Below are 24,134 nucleotides of genomic sequence, written 5' to 3'. Positions count from 1 at the left end.
ATCCTTTTATTCTATCAACTTTCTAAGTCTGCAAGAGCAATATGTAAAAAGTGTTCCTATTTTTGGACCTTTTCCCCCATTATTTCTGGCTTTGGCCAGATTTCTTGCTCTAAGAGGTTGAGAGGTATGAGTAACAGTAGCACTATTCATTCAGACAAACTATGTCCTACAGTGAGATTTGGGTGAGTTTTTTTTTTGTGTGTTGAGAGTTCCTAATTTTGCTTTAAGAGTATATTAATGTGTTGGTTCATAGGTAGGTACTAGGCTATCAGCCCCAAGGGCCTACATAAGCCTAGCCAGCAAGGTTCCATAGCTTACACCACCCAAGAAAGTTATTTTCCTGTGCCACTGTCCAGCAGAGACACAGAAGTGATCCCCAGGGTGTATTTCCTATTTCCCATCCACTCATCAAGATTTTTCTTGAAGAGTGCTAATGGACAACTTTGCTTGACATAGATGGGTAGCTTGTTCCAGGGTATAGGAAGTCTCTGGGACAAGAATCGATCCCCTCCAGCGTGTTCTGTTTATTGTGGTGACAAGGTTTAGGTCCCTAGAGCGTGTAGCTTGGAGGGATTGGGATTTCTTTAGGAGTAGCATGTCCAACAGCTCTGGGTTTGACTTAGCTTTATATGTTAGGCAGAGATCACGGCGATATACTACGGAGTAAAGCTGGAGTTTTTTGAGGTGGTCAGTGTAGGGAATTTGAAGCCAGTAACCCTCTTTGTGAGGTACTTCTGTGGCCTTTCCACCTGCTGCAGATGTCTTGTGAGGTACATTCCACAAGGGGGGTTGTACTCTAGAATGGGTCTGAGTGACGAGTAGAGGGGAACAATGACTTCTTTTTCCCTGGATGAAAACCCTTTTTTGATGAGTATCAAAGGAGAGACTGCTGTCCACCTGGGTCCCAAGGTCTCTTATCACGCATTCGGTGTTAAGCAGATTGCTGCTTATGTGGTAGTTCATGGGTACAGAGTTTTTACCAAAGGGGATGACACTGTACTTTTCGGCATTGAGCTTGAGGCCATGGCTCTGACACCAGGCATCTGTCTCAGTGAGGCCCTTCTGTAGGATGTCCACATCATTTGGGGACTTGACTATGGCTCCTAGTTTGCAGTCATCTGCAAACTACATTAGCCAGAGGCCTTCTGTGTTAGCCTGTACTTCAGAGAAGTAGATACCAAACAGGAGAGGTCCCAGGACAGAACCCTGTGGTACTCCACTTGTCACTGCTTTGAGGACAGATTTGGAGTCTGCAACTTTTACAGTGTGGGTTCTGTCAGTAAGCCAGATGACAACCCATCTTGTGACGTAGGGATTTATACCTAGTTTAGTGAGTTTAGCTATAATTCCAGAATGGGGGATGGTGTTGAAAGCCTTGGCGAGGTCAAGATAGGCTGTGTGAACCACGTTACCCTCATCCACAGCTTTGGTGACTGCCTCAAAGAAGTTGATCAGGTTCAGGAGGCATGATCTGCCTTTCACAAACCTGAACTGGGTGGGATCCAGAGTTTGGAGGTTATCAATGTCTTTTGTTTATGAGTTCCACGATGATATGTTCCATGGCCTTGCAGACCAGGCTCGTCAGGCTAATAGGTCGATAGTTCCCGGGATCAGTGGTGGCTCCCCCTTTGTGGAGTGGGATAACTGTCGCTGTGCGCCATTCAGTGGGGACAAAGCCTGATGCAAGGCCATTATTGTACATGGTGCTTAAGTGGGGAGTCAGTTCATTCTGAAATTTGTGTAAAACGCAGCCTAGGATGTTGTCCGGTCCCATGGATGCTGTGTTTTTGGCTTTAGAGTGTGCAGCTTTTAACTGAGTAGTTGTGATTACAGGGACTCTGCATTCTTACTGTATAGATATGGGCCTTTTAGGGGGTGAGAGGGAGGTAAAGTTAATACTGAACCAATCTGCCAGGATGTTGGCAATATCAGTATTTTGAGAATATGTATATGTATATGTATATATATATATATATATATATATATATATATATATATATATATATATATATATATATATATATATATATATATATATATACACACACACACACGTGTATGTATGTATGTATGTATGTATATATATATATATATATATATATATATATATATATATATATATATATATATACACACACACACAAAATCACACACACTCTCACACATTATATATATATATATATATATATATATATATTATATACACACACAATATATATATACACACAAACCAGTTGCTTTTGGGTCTTGCCTATGATGCAAGGTTAATCCTCAGGCCATATGCAGTTGCTTTCGACATTCCATTTTTCCACATTATGGACATTGATATTCAATCTGTTCTGTGTAGAGTACTACACACACAGACTATAAATAAATTTACTGAATGTGAAATGTTTTCATTGACATGTAAGCCTGTAATGTGGAAGCAGATATTAAGGGACGACAGCTATAAAGTTTGATGATGACTGCAAATTGAGGGTAGTTATCAAAATCCCACTCTGATACTCAAATTACCAATCAATGGATGAATCAAGTGAGTGCTTGGTGTGTTAAACATGGCATTACCCTCAGTGCTAAGAAATACAATATACTTTGCTTTGGTAAACCTATCACAACAGCATGTACCATACAGATAATATTCAACTTAAATCGGAACCAGTCATCAGAGACTTGGGAACCAATTCTGATAGCCTCTCTCTGAATACATCTGTCACGATTAAAAAAAAATACTTCCGCACTGCGCAAGTTACTCTGTGGTATTTCCTCAAAGTTCAGAGAAGTTATAGTCCTACTTTCTCTTGCTTCTGGTATTGGGCCTCTTACTGAATAGAATGCCTCCTTTGGAAAAGACAACTGAACAAAATAGTATTTTCCATCTCTGGAAAGGCTCTCCAGACATTTAAGAAGAGTACTATCCTTGCAACCATTAAAAGTGGTCTACATGGGTGACTGCAAATATTCACCTGGGATATACGAGGGTAACAATTAATAGGGGAAACAATCTTCCACCATAACTGGGTGATCTGGCCAAGCTTCTGGATAGTCTCTGACTGCGAGTTAGTAAGAACCTATAAACCTGTGAAACACTGAAAAGACTATACAAAAATGTTATGGTTTCATGTTTTTCAACAATGTGATCTTACAAATTAAATCTGCAGCGTCCCAAAGACCAATCTGACTGAAGAAATTTCTCTGGGAAAAACATCACTGCAGATCACTAAAATCACCACTTAAGATATATTATGGAAGCACTACAAAATGTTCAAAGACATTTCCAGAAATACAGGGAGGCCCGAAATAGGCAAAAGCTTAATTTACCAGAGCTGTAGTTGTCTCATCTGGCACCGAATGCCACTCCCCAATCTGGTGCTCCCTAACACTAAGTTGAGGAACACAACAGGTCTATACTTTGACCCGGTGCTCCTCTGTGGGACATAAGGGAAGAGTACCAGGGTCTTTATTATACCCTAATGTAGAGTGAGAGCAAAAAAAAATAAAGTCTCTCCTCTGATCTGGTACTACTCCCTCCTCTCCTACAGAAGAGTGCCAGGTCCCTGGCATATCCACACAAGGAGTTCCTCTTAACATCTTACACCCAGGGTGGCCAACCCGTTTGCCCCACAGTAACTACCCTTCTGTAATTTACAATGCTAAAAACAATGCAAAATTGTTCAACCTACCTACACCAAATCAAAAAGCTTTTAGCTTGGCATTAAGCAGCTTATAATTCTATGTCAAATGAACAAAATGATGACTACACAACCAACAACTGCACTGTCTAATTCAATAATATTGTTCCTCAAAGAAAAGTATCCTCACATACCAGCACCAATTGACCTAATGAAAAACCTGACCCTTTTCTCATCACTGAAACAGAAATCTTTATATTTCACACAATTTGTAGACTCCTTAGCCCCTCAAAATTGAACAGCGAAAACAATGAAATATCCCTTCAGAAATTCATGACACAGGAGCCTTACAAAGTACAGCTGTATTGGGAGCCCACAGATAAGTGTACTGTTGAGGGAAGTATAGCCGTATGTATATTCAACACTTAGGAGATTCTGAGCATCAGGGAGTATAAATATCATAATGTACAGTTAATAACTACATTACATGCAAGAAACAAATGCTGTTCAAAGAAATTCACAGTCAGTTGAAAGAATAATAGTATTCACTGTCTTTTCAAAACTGTTGCTAGCATAATTATTATCTTGAATAAAAAGCTGCAACAATGATATGAAATATAATGGGTTAATTTAGGAATAGTATAAAATGCTGAAAAATAGAAAGTAGTAAGTGTGCTGGCATAGCTTAATTCGATATTGACATCCATGTAAAGGAGTATGTTATTGAGAAACAAAGCCTGTAAAAATAACTGCGCAGATGGCAGCTGGAAGGATATCAATGAAGTAAAGAGATGTAACATCAAGCAAGATAAAGTTAGAACAGATAGTGCTGGAACACCACGTTTCAGACAATGCAAGACGGAGTTTCCCTGGACCACCGAACTTGAAAAATAATCAAGGACAAATCATAAATTAGAAAACCAAAGAAAAGTGTTATACAAGGGAAGATTGTAATACATCAGACTGAGAAAAAATATCAGGCGTTTGGTATAAATATGAGTGTGTATAAACAAACTGAGAATTTGCCATAGAGAGCTGACAAAGTACAGTGGTGTACACTTACCATAAATGTAGATGTTCGAGTGTATTCACTGTTGCAGTCATTACATTTGGGTAATCTGCTGGCAGGTTGTCCTCAGTTGGCCTGATTAACAACGTCTTGGGTCCTGCTTCGGATGCTGTCCCTTCTTCCATGATGTCAAGTCGTCAGGGGTATAAAATATGCAGCTGACTTCATTACATCAGTTTTTCTTGCCCCAGCTATCCGATGCCCACCTAATGGGAAGCAAATAAACACAAAAACACAAAAGTATACCTCCAACCAAAAGCAAATATGCCAAAAATGCTTTTAGGTATAGTAAAGGAAAGTAGAGGTATAGTCAGAAAATGTAGGGGGCTGGAAGGAGGGTAACCAGGACTGCAACAGTAAATGCACTCGAACATCTACATTTATTGTAAGTGTACACTACTGTACTATGTCCTTCGTGTTTCACTGTTGCAGTCATTACATTTGAGTAGATTCCCAAAGCTATGGTTGGGAGGAGGCGTTTATACAGCATTAGGGCCAGCTATAAGGCCCTGCAAGACAGCAGTGGCAAAGCCAGCTCTGGATTTAGAGAAAATTGGTAAATGATAATCCTTGGTGAAAGTATGCACAGAACTCCATGTAGCAGCTTCCAGGATATCCCTGGTAGGGACACCTCTGAGAAAGGCTGCAGAAGTAGATGCAGCCCTGGTGGAATGAGATCTGATCCCCTGGGGCATGGGTTGTCCATGGTGCTTATAGCTGAAATGAATGCAATGGCTTATCCATTTAGAAATGGTTTGTTTTGAAATAGCCTTCCTCTCTGCCCCTGCAGTAAATCCTACCAGCAATTGTTCAGATATTCTTCAAGATTTAGCCCTGTCCAAGTAGAATCTTAGTTGTCTGTGCACATCCAAGGAATGCAGAATCCGTTCCCCTTTGTTCTGTGGATTGGGAAAGAAGGTTGGCAAATGAATGGACTGATTAAGAGACACACTGGAAACCACCTTGTGCATGAAGGATGGATTGGTCCCGAGAGATACCCTGTCCGCATGAAAGATGATGAAAGGCTCCACTGCCGTAAGGGCCTGTAGTTCAGATATCCTTCTAGCTGAAGTGATTGCTAAAACTAAGGCTGCTTTCCAAGAATGAAATTTTAAGTCTGCAGTAGACGCTGGCTTGAAAGGAGGTAGTGAGTTTCTCCAAAACAAAGTTAAAGTCCCAGGCAGGGGTTGGAGCTCTCCTGGGTGGTCTCAAGTTTTTTGCCTCAGTGAGATACTGCTTGATTAGAGGATGAGAGAAGAGGGGAGCTTCTATGTTATAGTGAGCTGAAACAGCTGAGGCATGGATTTTAATGGAGGAAAAAGACAGGCCCTTGTGAAGCATCTCAGTTAAGTATTGGAAAAATCTGAGTTAAATTGAGCGCTGCTGTGCTGATCCCTAAAGACTGGTTCCAGGCACAAAATCTTTTCCATTTGTTAGCATAAGATTTTCTAGTACAAGGTCTCCTCGCCTTCAAGATGACATCCATCAATGGTTTGCTGAGGGATGATAAGGGTGAATTTAAGTGATTAGCCAAGTTGCAAGGTTTAATGTTGGAAGCCTAGGGTGCACAATTTGGTTCTCCTGCTGAGACAGCAGGGAAGGGGTCTGAGGCAGGTGCCATGGAGATATTTGCGATACACTGTCCAAGAGGGGGTACCAGTGTTGGCGCAGCCAGTCTGGAGCAATCAAAATCATCCTTGGTTTGTCCTGTTTGACTTTTAGTAGAACTTTGGAGAGCAGAGGCAGAGGGGGAAAAACGTAGACTGATGGATTTTTCCAGCTGAAGGACAGAGCATCCACTTTCCAGGCTTGTTTGTGGAGAGTCCTTGTGCAAAACTTGTCCAACTGGTAGTTCTGGGGGGAGGCAAATAGATCTATGTCTGGACTCCCCATATTTGTTTGTTAACATGTTGAAAATCCATGGTTCCAGTTTCCACTCGTGTGGGTCCATGAGGTTTCTGCTTAGTCTGTCTGCCTATGTATTCAATTTTCCTGGCAGGAATTGAGCTTGTAGATGCACTTGGTAGCTCAGGGCTGTGTTCCACAATGCCATGGCTAGTCTGTAGAGGGGGTAGGATTGTGTACCCCCCTGCTTGTTTATGTACCACATAACTGTGGTGTTGTTCATCTTTACCATTAGTTGTCCTGGAAGAATGTAGTCCTTGAAGGCTGTCAGTGCATTCTGTACAGCTAACATTTCTTTTTGATTGATATGTAGGTGCATTTGATTTGGGTTCCATTTGCCCTGAATGCACTTCCCTGCCAGGTGAGCGCCCCCATGCACAGACTGATGCATCTGTAGTTAGGGTTTGGGTGGCAGGGAGTAGTGTGAATGGTAATCCCTTGTTTTGGTGGCAGGCTTCTGCCCACCATAGGAACTCCAGGCGTAGGCAAGGTATGATAGGAATCATTGTTTCCAGGCTGTGACAATGTTGACTCCATAGACTTTTTAGATACCACTGTAGTTAACTCATATGCAGTCTTGCATATGGAATTAGAAGAATGCAGGAGGCCATGAACCCCAAGGCTTGCAGTATTTGTCTTGCAGATAGCAGGGTTTTTGTGGCCACTTGTTTGAAGTAAGTTACCAAATGAGTTTGCTTCTCTGGCGTGAGGAAAGCCATCTGGGCAGTTGTATTCAAGCTTGCACCCAGGAATGTAATCTGTTGACAATGTACCAGTTGTGATTTCTTTTTGTTTATGGTGTACCCTAGACAAGTTAGTACCCTTTTTACAAACATCAGATGATTTAAAAGTATGCCCTGTTTTTCTGCCTGAATTAGACAATCGTCCATGTATGGATATATTTGAATATTTCTTTGCCTGCAAAATGCAATAACTAGAGCCAGGCACTTTGTGAAATCTCTGGGCACAGTAGACAAGCCAAAGGTTGGCACAGAGAACTGATAATGCAAGTGGCCTGCTTTGAAGTGTAGGTATCTTCTGCAAGATTCCCTGATTGGGATGTGCAGGTATGCTTCTTTTAAATCTAGAGTTGCCAACCAGGCATCTTTGCCTAGCATAAGAAAGTAACTGGTGAAGAGTCAGCGTCTTGAATTTTGGAATTTCCAGAAAGGTGCTTAGAGTAGACAGATCCAGGATTGGACGCCATGATTTGTCTTTTCTGGGTAGCAGGAAAAGCCTTGAATAGAAACCTTGTCCCCTTTCCTCTTCTGGTACCAGTTGAATTGCCCCCATGCTTAAGAGAGAAAGAACTTGTTTTTGAGCCTCTGCCCACTGATTTGGGGGCAGGTCTGGCCACCTGTTTGGTGTTGGCAATATGTGGAAATGCAATCTGTATCCCTGGGACACTACTTAAAACCCAAGTGTGCTGGGTTATGAGTTCCCAGTTCTTTGCATGAAGAGCAATCCCCCCCCAAAGGGGCAGTTGAAAGATAAGTGCTTGGTAATTTTAAAAGGAAGTCATTGAGACGGTCTACGGGTGTCTTGTTATTTCCAGATTTGGAAGTGGAGGCCCCCCACTGCTTAGCTCTGAGAGTACCCTGGGACTGAAACCTGGGATTTTTGCTGTGTCTGGATTTGGACAGAGGATCTGTTAGGGGCTGGAAAGGACCAATTCTTAGTCGGCCAATGCCTACTAAATCTTGGAGGTTGCACTTGTAAGAAATCTTTAACAGTTTGCATAGATTTAGCTTTATCTTGCCATCTTTTTTAGAACTTCTTTAGCCTTATTGACAAACAGGCAGTCCCGATTTAAAGGAGCATCCAACAATTTAGCTTTAACATGATCAGGCAAGGATTGCTCCTTAAGCCAATCATGCCTTCTAAGCACAGACCCAGTAACAGCAGACCTGCAGGAGGCCTCTAAAGAATCAAAACCACATTGCAAAGTAAGTTTTCCAACTTGTTCAGCAGAATGCATTAAATCCTGAAATCTTTATTTTCCACACAGTCAGGAATCATTTTCTGTTTAAGCAGTCCAATAATATGCTGTTGATATTTTAACATATGAAATTGGCAGTTTAATGCTCTGATTGCCAAAGTCGCAGAAGTGTAAACCTTTTTACCCCATCTATCCAACGTGCTGGAATCTCTATCAGAAGGGGTAGGATTTTTAGCAGTAGAAGCCTTAATGCCCTTGGGCCCCTGAGAAATGGTTTCTGGATCCGCAACAGTATTTTTGAAAAGGAACTTGTGGGACTCCGGAACCCTGTAGTATCTGTCAGGTTTACTAGAAGCCAGAGTCAGGGAATCAAGGGCCAAACTGGATTCCGAGAACACATCAACAATGCCTAGTACAGGAGGTATAGCCAAAGGCCTATGCTGACGTAGAAGCAGGAAATCCCTACGTCTCTTTTTTGAATCAGATAATTCCTGGCTTTCCCAGTGGAAATGCTCCCTCAAAGCATGTAAGGTTCCCCCCCAAAAGAAAAGTCCTCAGGAGGGGAAGCAGAGGGAATGGAGTCCTCTGCATCAGAATCCTCATAAGTCGGTATGGACAAATCCAGGTCATTATAAGAGTCAGAAGAAACAGAATCCTGATCAGAAGATTCATAATCAAATTCAGCCCTAGGCTTCTTGGGGGGGGGGGGGTTGACTACCCCTGATTAGAGAAATTAGATCTTCAGCCATTTTTATCATTTGTTTTTTAGGCATAGGGGCCTGAACATGTGGCCTATGCATCAGTTTTTTAGACATGGATCAAGATTTAGGCCTTAGTAATGAAGGTGGTGTCGATTTAATATACAAGTCTGTAGGCCTGAATACGCCCTCAGAAGCCGGTGCCTGTGCAGCGGCTCCAGACCCATCCAAGGTAGAGACATCCGTGGGGTTCCATAGGTGAAGCATCTCGTGTCATACCAGACTCCGAATAGGTCTCAGTAGAGGCTTGCGAATCAGGGGCTGCAAAAGCACCTCACTGATTACTGGCGAATTGGCAACTGGCTTAGGAGAAGTGTCGTCGGCAGTTTTGGACCTCAACTGCCTGTCTCTGTCTTTATCTTTGCGTTTTTTTGGAATCCCAGTAGTCGGATGGCTAATCTATGACATTTCTGGATAATTAAACTGAGAACTGAAATAATGAGAGGCAAAAATATAACGATGACGGATAGTGCACTGATTAAATAAAGCACAAAACCAACATTAAGGTACGTCATGGTCAGGGCCTAGGCAAAGAATACAGTACGAATGAAAATATTTATGAGGTATTTGCTTTCCACAAGTAATGCAATTATTAACTTTTACTGACATCGGAAAGGAGTAAGAAAAGTTTCCCCAATGGGGTACTTAGCTTTAAGTTGAAGCCTTCGGAGTTGAAACACGAAAACGAAAATTTCAGGAGTCGGCTGACAGTCACTTGTGAACTGATTCTGCTTCGGGCACCGCACAGCAAGAAAGACTGATGTAAAGATGTCAGCTGCATGTTTTATACCCCTGACGACCTGACGTCATGGAAGAAGGCACAGCATCCGACGCAGGACCCAAGACTTTGTTAATCAGGCCGACCTAGGGCAACCTACCAGCAGATTACCCAAAAGTAATGACTGCAACAGTGAAACATGAAGAACATCTGTGTTGCATGCTTGTAGATCCAAAAGGAAAACGTAATAGAAAATGCGTCTTAAGTGAAGCAGTTTGTCTCAGTGTATTTATTGTACTTGGTACAATACAGTAATAAGACTAGTTGGTCACAATAAATAGTTAAATATATGTGGTATGCATGCATGTAAATGCAAGTAGCAGCAAGAAACCAACAGAAGGCAATATATAATTCATTTGTCCCCAAACACTAAGTACAGTGCTGCGTCTGTCCTCATTGTCATTGTGCCAGAAGTTACAAAAAAAAAACACCGATAAGCAGAAAGCAAAATCTCTTTGGGACAACTTGAACCATGATGGGAAACGTTGCTCAGAGAAAAGGAATCCCAAAGGACCAAAACATACCCATGAAGTTCAAAGACCACCCTAGACTCAAGGGCACTGGATATGTTCAGGCTTTTTTGCAGTCCCAAACTATTACACCAAGTCGCTCATCCCTCTCTAACACAGATGACAAGCAGGTGGGGTAAGTTCGTTTAGATGCTTTAATACATAGAAACACATGATGGATAGCAGCATGATAAAATATAAACAAATGGATTAACAGAAAGACCTTACATACATACATGCTTACATCTCAACAGCTTACAAAATGGCAGTCAGGCTTGCAGGTACTCAGTATTTACACACTTGTGCAAGCCCTAGGATAGCTTCTTAAAGGTAAATACACACACACTGATCTACACACCTATTCAGATTAATGCTTCTGGTGAAGTCACTTGGCGACCATTCACTTAGATAATGGCACCATCCTCCAGAGTCAAAAACTTGTAATGCTTAGTCCAGGGACTTCTCCACATGTTTCTGACTCCAGCAGCTGTACTGTGATAATGGCAGATTGTTCCAACACAAGAGTACACCCAATGGACTAAAATAGAGGTCACTATTGCCAATAAGATGCGGGAGACCTCTAAGGAAATAGTCTCCAACTGCAGAGGTAAGGTGCTCGAATTTCAGGTTTCCATCATCTTGTCTCAGCTTGAGCTGGGTGTGCCCCTCTTCACATCTTCTCCCCCCCCAGGCCCCCCTTTACAAGATCTGAGGAAGCCAGCTCAAGACTTCTCTTTTTAAAAAAAAAAAAATCTTCAGGACTCGGTGCAAGATATTCTCACTCTTAAAAAGAGAGAGAGGCAAATGAATTGGCAAATGTGGACTAGACACCTTTCCTCAAAGCAATGAGTCAGACACCGAAGGTGCCTTATCCTCAACTGCCCCACCAGCATCTCATTTGACAATACCATCAACATTCAAGTGGGAGTCTAAAAATTACACTGTTGCCCAGAAGGGCTAAAGGGAACTTCTGGGCTTGCCAGTGCCAAAGTCCTTAGCTATTCACCCCAGTGACTGAAACCTTTGAAAATACATTTAATGCTCTACATTTGGAGTCACACTTCCAGCCCTCTGTTCCTAGGAAAACCAGTACATACATTTTATTTACATGATTGTATATATGTTCCAGAAACATATGGCTTAACTTGTGGTAGTGTCCATGGATTTCAGCAATGGGTCAGCTGGAGGTGCAACCAAAAATCTCCCTTCCAATGACAAATAAATTTAAGACACTTGAATGTTCCAGGAAGAAAGTCCATACAACTCTACTTCCCTGAAAGTAAGTGCCCTCAGATGCCACAAACATACGTTAAAAACACAAGGGGGCATACCTGTCCCAGGTGAAGGACAATGATTTGGATGATAAAGTGCTAGACTTGTGCAACACCACCTCTGAGGTTGGCAGGTAATCAACTGAGTATGACACTGTGGAGGCAGCAGCAATGGGTTAGTCATTAGAGAGCTTTGCCTACATGAGGACCCAGAAACAGACCCTTCCAGATCAAATAAGAGTACATCTCCTTAACGTCCCACAAGAAAAGGAGCTGCTTTTTGGACCCTGTTGAACATATGTCTAAGTAGATGGGAAGAAAAGGGAGGACTATGCAGTCAGTAAAACAGCTGTTTAATTCCCTGCCAATTAAGAGTACAAGCTAGTCTGCCAAAGCTGGGCTTTTCTGCTGCAGGCAAGACAAAAGCAAGCAGTCAAAAGAGAAGATGGGGCTGTTCAAAAGAAAATGGCATGCTGACCAAAAGGAGAAGCTTTTGGCCAAGGCAACACAAGGGAACAACTATGACTCAAAAATCCCCCCCAAATCTCATCCCAAGTTATGCCCTCTCCAAATCTACTTCAATTAACATCCCCACCCCACAAAAAAAAAAAAGGTACAATCACACAAGTCCTACATACCCTGTAACAGTAGGTGTTCGTGAAAGACGCTGCCTTACTGGCATTCAGTTAACAGTACCCTGTTACCCTCTTCTGGCAGACTACTACAGCTCAATAATCTCTCTCATTGCCCATGTGTGGTGCAATGGACCAATCACCTAGCAATACAGGGGCTGCCTTACAAACTCATAGACAGGACCCTTTCAGTTTTTTAGTATCCTGGAGGAAGAGAGAAGATGGAAACATAAGCTTTGCAAACGTCTACTTTTTCAAATGAAAAGCCACACACAAAATTACAAGCACTGGAGCAAAGCTCAACAGCAACCCAAACATCAACCCATCTACATCCAAAACAGGGATATAGTGGATTGTGTACTGCTTGTAAGACGGTGGGTAGCTTGTTCTAAGAATATCTACTGTTATACAAAAGTAGGACTTACACAACTGAACTATATTCACTGCACACACTGCCTTACTGACATTCGGGTAGATTCCCAAATCTTACCCACCAAAGGAAGAGGAAGGATAAGGGTCCAGGAGTAACTGGAGAATAGTCCTAGTGAGGCCTCTCTGGATCTAGAAAAAAGCATCCCGCTTGTAGTGATTCATAAAGGTATGGACAAGGGACCAAGTTGCTGCCTCTAGAATACTTCAAGTCCACTCCTTTCCAGTACACCACTGAAGAGTAAAAGGCCTGGTGGAATGTGCCTTTACCTTGCCTTACTGTACAAAACAAAACAACGCCAGGGGACAACCAATGAGCAATGGCTTGCTTTCAGAGAGGTTGACTCTTTGCCCCAGTGTAGGAAATAAAAAGCCTTTCAGCCTTCCTGAAGGGTTTTGTTCGGTCAAGGTAGTACCTGAGCTGCCGGTGCACATCCAAGGTATTAAGTATCTTCTTTCCCTTATTCTTGAGTTCAGTGAAGAATACAGGGAGTTTGATGGACTGACGGAACGAATTCTGAGACCACTTACATCCTCAAAAGAAACTGATCGGTCAGATTCTAACACTTTTGAAGGGGATCTGGAATCTGAGATTCCAGAATCAGGATCATTCAATGGTTGAATGAGGATGACAGTGCTGGCACTACTGAAAACCATGGTTTGCACTCTGTAATCAACAGCCTGAATAGTGGACCAAGTCACAGCCACCAGCTCGGGTGGAATCAGAGACTTGCCCCACAATGTGGTGGATCTTCTGTCACTTTTGTGCATGCACTGCATTAATGGAAGAATCCCCAGTGGTAGATGTATCAACACTGAAAACAGATTCTGTACCCCTGACTTGCCCTGAACCTAGAGTTTTATTCTTCCATACCTGAATCAGGCTCTGGTACAGCCCTGGCAGATGCATCTGACTCTCATGTCATGCACAGCTATGGTACTATCACTATACGAAGGGACCTGTAGGCAAAAGGCAGCAAGATGTCCAATAGATTTATGAAGGCTACTACAGTCACAAGCTGTAGGCTGAGACATAGCACTTAACTGACTTATATTTATTAGGGAGACAAGAGATCAATAGGGTTGGGAGTGGGGTGCACAGTATCTGAATCTGTCCATCAGGGGACTCAAAACTAGCCAGAGCAATACCAAATAACGGTTGCATGGTCAGCCAGTATAAACAAATGATCAAATACCACTAGTCTCCCTCAAAATAGCAACCTGAATTCTACTTCTGCAGGGATACTATTCTTCAGTAAAAGTCCAAATCACAAAATATATGAACAGAAGTCCCCCATTTTTTGTAAACAAATGCTAGTTTTAGCCACAAATTATTATAAACAGCACAAAACAGCTTTAGTCAAGAAGTAATGCACATAAAATGGAGCCAAAATTGCTATTTAAATGAAAAAAATAATTTAAATGCTGTAATCCTGCTAAGTTACATCAAATAATAATACTAAAGAAAAAACTGCAATACTACCAAGTTCCCCTGCCAAAACTACCAAATGAAGCTATTAATCAACATTATTGCTACACACTCAAGTGTGCTAGCTTGCACTGCACTTTAATTGTTTTTAGTGCTGTTTAGCTGCTTTTCTGTATAAAAATATTCTAAGCTTGTTTCTGTATCTAGTCTAGTCCAGATACAGATTTTCTGTATCCAGGATTGTTTGTAAGCTTCTGTGCCCCCCAAACCTTTCTGTGCTGGAGGGAAGCCTTCCAGCTCATCAGTGGGAGTGGTAAGCACTAGGTAGCCTATCTACCACAAGAGGAGTGGTTTCTGGACCAGAAATTGTAGTTTATTGGCCATTTGGGCAGTTGTTTCCATCTCTTTCAACTTTCTGGTTTAAATGTCCGCATTTGCTCTTGTTTCCCACTTTTCCTGTAACTAGTCTAGTCCAGATACAGATTTGCTGTATCCAGGACTGTTTTGTAAGCTTCTGAGCCCCCCCCCCCCCCAAGTCTTTTTGTGCTGGAAGCACGGCCGGCCTTAGGCATAGGCGAACTAGGCGACCGCCTAGGGCGCCTTACAACTGGCCTTGTAAAGGGCGGAATTTTAAGAATTTATTTATTTATTTTTAACAAATGTACTTTTGGTATTTTGCGATCTTCTCGGCGCCCTTCACTCAGAGACAGGGCGCCGAGAAGATCGCAAAATAACAAAACCATAGGGCGAAGGGAAGGGGGAAGCACCCTCCCACTTTGCATCAGGTTGCCTTCAACAAGTTAAAAAAAAAATTGCCGCTCATGCGTCAGTGAAGAAAGGGGTTAAGGTCATCATGCGTGCGCGTGTGGCTGTTCAGATTCAAAACAAGGTAAGTGGAAGTGTGAGTCTATGTGTAAGTTAAGCTGTTTGTTTCTGTATGCGAGAGAAAGTGTGTGCGGGTATGTGTTTGTATGTAAACTAAATTAGTCATTCTGTGTGTGTGTGTGTGTGTGTGTGTGTGTGTGTGTGTGTGTGTGTGTGTGTGTGTGTGTGTGTGTGTGTGTGTGTGTGTGTATGAGTGCATCTGTGTGTTCTTGCTTGCTGTAACTTGTTTTGAGCCATCACAGTTATGAAGAACTGTGCTCACTATCAGAGTATCTGGTTAGTGTACTTTTCACACAAGCTTATTTTGCTCCTGCTGTGTACAATGTTGGTTTGCTTTTTAAGTACACCCATAGCTAGTAAGTGAGCTACATTAGTTTTCTGTGTAACTTCATTGCTTGTGTGAGTGTTTCCTGAGAAAGCTAACTTTTGAATTGACTCTACCAGAACACTGTTCTCTGTGAAAATTGATTTTTGTGTTGTTTATATGCCATTGTTTGTTTTCTGTCTGATTTGCACTATGTTATTTTATTTAAAATTCTTTTTCCTTGAGTATTAAAAGTTTTGGGCAGGGGAAGCAATCAAAGCTTGTCTCACTGATAAGTTATAGGAACTAGAGAAGGCTGATTTGTGTATGAAAACTGGGAAGACATTGACCCGTAGTAATAATTTAAGATTAAAAGAAAGCATTCTAAGGCAGTGTTTCCTCAAACGCTGGGCCATGTCATCAATTTTACCAGGCAGAATTATTTTCATAGTTTGTAAGATGTCTGCTATGTTCTGTAGAAATTGATGGCTACAGTCATTTTGTTGTGCTATATTAACACTGCCCCTGATTTTGCCTTGTACTTTTGCCGTTTCCCCCAAAGTGTTGATGTTCTGCTAAATGACTGAGGATTACAGTCAGTCAATAATGCCAGATGTTACCATTTCATGCTTCTAGTATGCTGAAAATATGTGTTAATATAAAACCTGTTCTATTAACTTTTTAAGTGAATTAGATGAACAAGTAAATAATGCACAATGAACAGGATTTGGGACCTTTGTATTCCCACAATTTTTGGTTTGTCCAAAATTCTTTAGCAAACGAGTAGAAAGGTATATGCATTAGCTATGTGCATACATGGTAGTGTATGTAATATTATAGATGTCTCATTACTACATCTCAACAAGGTAGAACAAACAACATGCATGTGCAGAGGACAGTGTCAGCATCAAAAGCTGCATGGTCTGCTCAAGTATGCTGAGGATCATTTATTTTGTTGAGTACATATCATATGATTTGCAACATAAGGAAATCTTCATTAACCTCTCTCCTTATCTTATTTTTCTCCCATTTTTATTTGCTTCTACCATATGAAAGTACCCTAGCACACCTTTCTCCATATGCCTCTGTCTTTTTCTTGTCCAAAAATTATGTCAACCCATCTGTTTAGTGCCTCTTCATTCAATTTTATATTTCCCCTGCCATCCTATTTGCCTTCTCTCCTCTTGCCCTTTGGTCTCCCCCTTATTCTTTATCTAAGTTTATATGCTAAAGCCTACTTGGGTATGTGTGGTAATTTCAGCAATGAACATAGTCTACTGAGCTCTGCTTTTCCCACCACTGTCATACCCAGAGGATTATTATTGCCTGCATTCTTTTCAAGAATTTTGGATGTATAAGCAGTTTTTGTTTTGTGTTTTTATTGCAAATTCATCTGTTTGCTTTTTGTTTTCTGTATAATACTGCTATTTTGGGATCCCCTCCCCATGTTTTGTTTGTATAAAATGACTTTTGGTCAGTGGAATTACCTGCTTGGCAACACTGAGCTAAATGTTGAGAATGTGGAGTTGATTTGTAGGGCATGCATCCGATGAAGTCCTTTCTTCCATTTTAACCCATGCAAGGGTAGCTTTGGATTCTTGAGGAGGACTTTTACTACACATCTTTTTATATGTGGCAGTGAAGCAGCAGGTAGAAGGTTCATCATTGGTGCTAGAAGACACAGCACCTATTGAAAATAGTAAGGGAAGAAGTTTTGCTCTGACAAATTTCCACTAGTAGTAATGCCATTCCTGGCGTCCCCTGAAAAGAGGCCACTAGCCTAGTAGGACTAAAGGTAAACAATTAAAATGTTTGCATGTGGTCTTTGTACTTGATGTCAATGAAACTGTAACCCTTTCACTACTATACATGGCTTTAATATTTGTTTGATGGATGTTTAGAATTTATTTTTATAAAGAATCTTTTTTTTTTTTTTTTCCTGTTGGAGGTACATAGTTCAAGTGCATTTCTACTGGCATATAGCTTTGCACGTGTTGAAAGTGTGGTTTTAATGTAGGTTTTAATGTAGTAGGTATGTCACAAGTAGGTGTGGAGTATCATTAATTACCAAGGAGAGATCTGGTGTGTTTAACATTCTTCTGGAGTGATGTTGACTTTTTTAAATCCCCTTTTGCATTTATTTCTGATTCTTTTATTATTGTGCAGAATTCTGTGTGTTTTGTCTGTCTCACTCTTATGGTTTTGTATTATTTGCATTCCCCTTCAAGTTATTGTAGATTAGACTTTGGTTCTCACTGCAGTAACATAACATCATGTCATGGTTGTTAAGGTTTCTGCCACACATCTCCAAGGTCTGTGGTTAGTTTCTGATCTCTGTTCCCTTCTCTGTGCAGATTTCCATGTAGATAGAGAAGAATTTTGGACTGTTGTCAGCTTTATCTAAGGGAGGGTTGTGTGTTTGTGTGTGTGTGTGTGTTTGTGTTTGTGTGTGTGTGTGTGTGTGTGTGTGTGTGTGTGTGTGTGGACAGTAATATTGGTGGACTGCAATGACAGAAGTCTTGAGTGGCCTTTTATTTTTGACATTTTTTGAAATGGGTAGTTATTGGTTCATACATTTTGTTTCATTGCTTATTAAACAAATGTTTAAAACTACAAATTTAAAACATACTCTAAAAAGCGGTACTGTATTATACAAGGAATATAATTCAGTACAATCAGGAAAGTGAATCCAAGAATAAGTACATGTATGCATGGCCCTAAAAATGTGTGCAAGGAGTCTGTTTTGAAAACAGCCCAAAGGTAAACTCAGTTCTCCACTAGCCAGATGCATTACTATGAATGTGGATTTTCATGCCATTTCAATGAATGTGAGTTTCAAGGGCAGAAAAGTTTACTGCTCATGCTATAAGTCTCTCTTCATTGTGAGACTCTATTGTTTATTTAGCAAATGGCCGTCTGTGCTATTTTATTTCAATATCTGTAATCACTGTAGAAGCGAATAAGAGAACAGTATGCATGGTAACTGGTGAGAAATAACCAAATAATGGAACATTGGAGTTGCTGAGGAGGGGGCTGCTTCTGGGGGGAGAGTGTTGCTGCTGGAGTGGCTGCTCTGGGGGGGTAGTCTGTTACCGTGCTAGGGCCCTATTTGACAATGATCTGGCTCTGGTATTTAAAGTAGAAAATACGTATGCAAAGGTAGTTGCAGTTTAACTACATTACAATGTATCTTTTTTTCCCTATGCATTGAAATAATTTAAGGAAATGACTGGGGTGGCTTTCTTGGGGAATGACTCTGTGGGTGTGGCTCAAATAGGGGTGTTTCATGAGTGTGGTGTGGGTGTGGCTTAAGGGGCGCCAGAACACTACTTCGCCTAGGGTGCCATTTCAGCTAAGGCCGGCCCTGGCTGGAAGTACGCCTTCTAGCTCATCAGTGGGAGTGGTAAGCACTAGGTAAGCCTATCTACTACAAAAGGACTGGTTTCTGGCCCAGAAATTGTAGTTTATTGGCTGTTTGGGCAGTTTTCCCATCTCTTTCAACTTTCTGGTCTAAAAGCCCGCGTTTGTGCTTTTCCCGTCATTCCTGTAACTAGTCTGGTCCAGATACGGATTTGCTGTATCCAGGATTCTGTGTAAGCTTCTGAGCCCCTCAAGCCTTTCTGTGTTGGAGGGAAGCCTTCTAGCTTATCAGTGGGAGTGGTAAGCAAGAGGTAGCCTATCAACCACAAGAGGAGTAGTTTCTGGCCCATAAATTGTAGTTTATTGGCTGTTTGGGCAGTTTTCCCATCTCTTTCAACTTTCTGGTTTAAAAGTCAGCGTTTGCGCTTGTTTCCTGCCTTTGCTGTAACTAGTCTAGTCCAGATAAAGATTTGCTGTATCCAGGACGGTTTCTAAGCTTCTGACCAGTGCCAAAGTCTGCTCTTCAATTTCTTCCTTAGATCTGCTAGTTCTCTCCTCTCCTGCACTACTAGCTTATTAGTCTAGCACTTTACCAGACTTCTTGTAGCAATTATTGTAGTACACAAGTGCTACCAGCACTAAACGTTCTACAAGGAAACTGCTCCAGTACTTACTATTAATGCCCACTCCTCCAGGTATGTCTAAAGCTCAGTTTCCTGTGCTTTCTCCTATTAACTTGTTGAACTTGGGCATCCTGAGGCAATGCAGCAACTGCCTTATGTACACAGACAACCCTCTCCTGTTATCTCTTAACACTCAAACTTGCGACAGATGCACTTACATGTCCAAATTGGAAGCCACACACTCTCCAGCCAAGACTGGAATAGCTGGTCTAGAGGAGGTGGTCAACACTTTCACCACACAAAACACATAGCCCTCCAGAACACACACCAGCACTGCCGCCACAGACACGCACCTTAGCGGAGGCTCTCAATAAAAATCTACCCAAACAGCAGAGACCTCCAAGGTAGAAAAGCACTTGACCATCACAACACACTAACCACGAGACACAACTCTCCTAAACAGTGTGCCACTCAACCAAAGCCCTTAAGGCAAAACAGCATGCCCAGCACACTAGTCACACTAGTCATAAGTTGAACAAGGAGAAAGCAACAGTCAGCTGCCAGGATCTGCCACATAACGCACACACTCAGGTCCCTCAGCAACAGGTATAAATATGACTATCATTGTACATGTGGGAGGGAATGACCTGAGATATACCTCCCTGGACTACATGAAAAGAGACAAGAAGGAGCTCTCGGATTATGTAGCCCAGGCGGGTATGACCCTAGCCCTGAGCAGCATCCTACCATCACCCAGAATGATACCACAGTACAAGCAAAAAATTACTGATTTCAACAACTGGCTAAGTTTCTGGTGTCATTCTAAGGGGGATCCAGTATCCATCTGCCTGGGATGACATGACTGACAGACCTCGATGCTTTGTCAGAGATGGCCTGCATCTGTCACCCCTGGGCTTCTGGATACTGGCCAAGGCTCTTGTCACCCTTATAGTGCCTTTTTTTAGGTGGTGTTCCAAAGACCAAATTAACACGGTAACAGCTACAAACAAATGCAATCTGAGGATCATGATGCTCAACGTTAGAAGTCTAAATCTCAAAATGCACTTGCTTGAAGCACTCCTTAAAATGTACATCGACATTCGTGCTGTAACGGGGACCTCGTTCAAGGCAACCGAAAGCACCCCTGTGTTACCAGGCTATAACTCATTCGACACCTTTCGGCCCCAGAACTTGGACCGAAGCTCCAAAGGTGGTGGTGTTTCTATATTCATGAAGGATGCGCACACCTCCAGACTGGTAGCCCAACATAATGCATCAAAGATATTTTAGGTGCAGCTAACATTGGGTAAGACGATTCATGTTCTAGCTTGCTATATGTCCCCCAACCATGCCCCAAGACTCGCACTCCACATTCCTAAACACCTTGGAGAATATTAGGGTCCAACCTAACACTCATACTGTGCGACTTCAACTACCCCTCCATTAACTGGGAAAACTACTCATGTACCAATACACTTGCCCAACGTTTGCTGGAATTCATTAATTGCAATGCCCTGGGCCAGCTCATTCTTACCCCCACTACAGGTAGCACATCATCCTTGACCTGGTCATTACTAACATGGGCGACCGTTGCTCTACATAAATAGTCAACTCCTCCCTGGTTAGATCCGACCACAAACTAATCACCTTGGAAATCCACATCCCTCCCCACAAAGGTAACCACCATAAAAAACTTCCCCAAAGCTAATTTTGGGATCTTAAAAAAAGAGGTGGCTAACTTCACGGCACCCATGCAAATGGAGAATATTTGCATGACCACCGAATCATACACCAATGCACTGTACGAACACGTACACAAATGCGTGGATCTTACCGTATCCAATAGAACCAAGACGCTCTCCTCCAAAAAAAAAAAAAAGGAAGCCAATCTGGTGGCCCCTTGCCATAAACAAACTCTACAACACAAGGAGGAAACTGATGTGGAATAAGGTGAAGTCCCAAGACTGGAAAAACTCCCTTATCAACCTCAACAAAAAGTTGAGATCCCTCATCAAAATCCTCTAAAGCTAGCTATGAAAACAGAATTGCAGAAGATAGTAAAGATAACCACAAGGCCTTCTATAGTCATGTAAAAAATCTCCACGGCAAAACCCAGATTTGCTCTGAGCTACTGCACAATGGTACCTCCTATAATGAGCCAACAGATATTACCAATATACTGGCTGATAGATTCAGTGCCAACTTTACAACCCCCCCAGGGCCAATCACAATACCAGTTGATTGCCAGGCACCCAATATTACTGCTGCACAGATTAAAACAGCACTGTCCAAGGCCAAGAATACAGCTTCTATGGGACCGACAACATCCCTGGCTGTGTTCTACATGAAATACAGAGTGAACTGGTACATCACCTGAATGCCTTGTTCAACCACAGCCTCATCTCAGGCGTTGTCCTTACCAAATGGCACACTGCTACAGTCATCCCTCTCCACAAAGGAGGAGCTACTACAGACCCTGGGAACTATCGCCCCATTAACCTGACGAGTCTGACATGCAAAGGTATGAAATCCATCATCATGGACCTAATAAACACGGATATAAAAAATCTCCAAACTCTGGATCCCATACAGTTTGGTTTTGTGAAGGGTAGATCATGCCTGCTCAACTTGGTCAACTTCTTTGAGTCAGTCACCAGAGCTGTGGATGAAGGCAATGTGGTTCATACAGCCTACCCTGATCTGGCCAAGGCCTTTGATACCATTTCCCACTCATAGGAAAACTCACTAAGCTAGGCATCAACCCCTATATCACTAGGTGGGTTGCAAACTGGCACACAGACAGAAACCACAGTGTGAAAGTAGCTGCCTCCAAGTCAGACTGCCGACCAGTCATGAGTTGAGTCCCACAGGGTTTGGTCCTCTCCCATTTGAAACCTACTTCTCTGAAGTCCAGGCCAACACAAAGGGACGCTGGCTGACAAAGTTTGCAGACTACTGCAAGTTGGGAGCTATTAACTCCCCAAGTGATGCTGACATCTTACAGAAAGGCCTCACTGAGACTAACGACTGGTGTCAGAACCATGGCCTTAAGCTCAATGCCAAAAAAAATGTGTTGTCATCCCCTCTGGGAAAAAGCCGGTTCCCATGAATTACCACATCAATGGTAGTCCACTGAACACAGAAGGCATTGTAAGAGATCTGGGAACACAGGTTGAGAGCAACCTCTCTTTTGACCATCACATTGCCACTGTGGTCAGAAAGTCCTTCTATATGGCACATCTCATTACTAAGGGTTTTACATCCAGAAAGAAAGAGTTCATGGTCTCCCTCTAGTCTTCCCTCATTAGGCCAGTCAGAGTACAATCCCCCATTTGGCATGTACCTCACTCAACACCTGCAACAACTGGAGAGGCCACAGAAGTACCTCACAAAGAGGATCCTAGGCCTTAAATACTTGTCCTATATGGACAGCCTACAAAAACTAAAACTATTCTCCGTCTCATATCACCTACTTACAGGCGATCTCTGCTCGACTTAGCCATGTCTGACCCGGCTCTGTCAGAAATGCTACATATAAAAAAATCCCAATCCTTCCACACCACATGCTCCAGAGACCTCAACCTCATTACCACAAAATGTGCTGCAGGGACAGGTTCATAACCTAGAGACTGCCCATGCTCTGGAATAGACTTCCCATACATGTCAAAAAGAGCACCTCAGTGACCTTCTTCAAGAGAGATCTTGATGAGTGGATGGGAAATAGAAAATTCACCCCAGGAATCACTCTAGTGGTTCTGATCGACAGAGGCACTGGGAACTAAGGTTGGGTGGCAGGATGCCAGGGTAATCCTATGGGCTAGGCTTGTATAGGCACCAGGGCCATTAGCCTACTACACACCTATGAACCTATGAGTGATAAACTTGTGGCTCTGGTAGCATGACAAAATGAGAGATCTGAAGTAAAATGGCATCAGTACAGAAACTCACACACATTTGAAGGGTTAAAAATCCACAGAAACCAACAGCCAGTTTACAATAAAAAGTATATGCCTTACACAGTGCAGCCATGGTAAAAAACAAGAATATACATTTTTTTTCAGTTAGAGAAATACAGCCAAAAGCAGCAGAATACACAATTCAAGCACTGACAGAAAAAACAGATGGAGGATCCCGGGAACTACCGCCCAATCAGGCTGACTAGCCTGATCTGCAAGGCCATGGAACGTATTATCATGGAACTTATAAACAAAGACATTGGCAACCTTAAAACACTGGACCTCACCCAGTTTGGGTTCGTGAAGGGCCGGATCTTGTCGCCTGAACCTGACTGACTTCTTTGAATGAGTCTCCAGAGACGTGGACGAAGGTAATGCAGTCCACACAGCCTATCTGGACCTCGCCAAGGCCTTTGACACCATTCCCCACTCTGGAATCATAGATAAACTTACTACGCTGGGCATTAATCCCTTCGTCACTCGATGGGTTGCCAACTGGCTTACTGACAGAACCCACACTATAAAAGTAGCTGATTCCAAATCCTGCTCCAGACAACTGGAGTACCTCAGGGTTCAGTCCTGGGACTTCTCTTGTTTGGCATCTACTTTTCTGAAGTACAGGCCAACACTAAGGGACTGTGGCTAACAAAGTTCGTAG

General features: G+C 42.3%; 1 protein-coding gene across 6 annotated transcripts in view; it reads right to left on the bottom strand.

Moving 5' to 3' along the window:
• The window catches only part of NSD1 (nuclear receptor binding SET domain protein 1), a 1,335,896-nt gene that overhangs the window by 446,174 nt on the left and 865,588 nt on the right, over window positions 1-24,134 (bottom strand). The gene's annotated exons all lie outside the window — the stretch shown is intronic.

Source organism: Protopterus annectens, chromosome 4.part0 (genome assembly GCF_019279795.1).
Source record: "Protopterus annectens isolate FY-2018-M chromosome 4.part0, PAN1.0, whole genome shotgun sequence".
NCBI classification, from domain to species: Eukaryota; Metazoa; Chordata; order Ceratodontiformes; family Protopteridae; genus Protopterus; species Protopterus annectens.
Note: the sequence above shows the minus strand (reverse complement) of the source record. Positions and strands in the feature narration are given on the sequence as shown.